Source organism: Grammomys surdaster, unplaced genomic scaffold, assembly GCF_004785775.1.
Source record: "Grammomys surdaster isolate TR1022 unplaced genomic scaffold, NIH_TR_1.0 131, whole genome shotgun sequence".
In the NCBI taxonomy this organism is placed as follows: domain Eukaryota; kingdom Metazoa; phylum Chordata; class Mammalia; order Rodentia; family Muridae; genus Grammomys; species Grammomys surdaster.
In genome coordinates, this window is record NW_021604589.1 from 310,284 (window position 1) to 311,751 (window position 1,468).

The window sequence follows — 1,468 nt, forward strand, 5'->3', positions numbered from 1 at the left end:
CTTTCTTTCTTTCTTTCTTTCTTTCTTTCTTTCTTTCTTTCTTTCTTTCTTTCCTTCTATTTTTATTTTTTACTTTAGGAAAAAAAACAATAAAAATCATAGTCTCTCTTTCCCTTATTCTATAGTTGTGATTTTCTTGTTTTGGTCAGAGAGGAGAATTGCAAATTAATTCCATGATGCCAATTCCCTCAATTGTTTTTTGATATGCTGCCTCTATGTTTTGTAAAGATCACAAAGGCAAAACTTGACCTCCTTCATTCAGATTCTTTTTGAGCAAATGATTTTCTAGTTCAGTGAAAGATGACTGTTTTCTTAATTTTGAATAGATGAAAATAGGCAGCAATCAACAAACCCTTGGTGAAGAGGATGAATCCCTTTAGCTCACATTTTGCTTCAATTACATTGAGGACAAAGGAGCACATCCCGCTCTGTGCATGAATAGATGCTTCATTATTCAAAACAAGCATCAAAGAGCATTTTGTCCCCTATAGAAAATATGCAATCACTGTTTAATTCAATGGTAGAATGCAAATTTAAATTCCCATAAGGGGAAGGCTGTTAATGCCATTTAAATTGGTTGTAAATTACAGATAATACGCCTGAGACCCCTGAATACAGATTAGTGGAGTATTGCTTTAGGAATTCAATTCTACATTGAACTTATTGTGTATTTATCTATGAAAAATACAGCCATAAAGCCTTGTTTACAGCTACATTTTATTGCCCATCTTTTTCATTTCCGAAGCAAATATTTCACTTTAAAATACCAGGGATGTGGCTTAGTGGAATATGAGGAAATGTCATGATGTTAAAGACAGATTAGCACTCTTTAGGTGGCAGCTCCAAATGCAGTTGTTTATTAGAAACAAACAAACAAACAAACAAACAAACAAGACAAAAAGACCCTCACAGATATCACACAGCATTTAATAACCCTATCTCATCGTCTGAGTTTTCTGTGCTATTTCATTCCTTTTAGAGCCTTTGCAACTTAAAAAAAATCTGCAGTCACAAGACAATCAGGATTTCCAGAAATTAGAGACTGATTACATCTTACTGCTAAAGTACAGCAGCCACTTAGGAGTTGTTTTTCATTTTTTTGCAGATTGCATAATTATAAGTGGCCTGCCTGATGGGCAAGTCTTTGTTGGAAGAATTATTTCTTAAAAATAAGGGTATATCTGAAGAAGAGTGTTAGATAAAAATTGACACTTTTAGACAAAGGTTTCTGAGCTCCTAACTTGGAGAGTAGTGTGATTTCCCTCTGAGTTTACTGAGGTAAAATCTGTTAGGGCCTTGATGTGGTTTCATGGCTCAGGTAGGAAATAAAGTTACGCCAGGTGATGAAAAGAAATCAGCTTAGATGCTGGCATTTTCTCCTCTTGAAACCTGTGTGGTGTGAGTATGTGTGGGTGGTGTGGGGTGGTGTAGGAGAGAGAGAGAGAGAGAGAGAGAGAGAGAGAGAGAG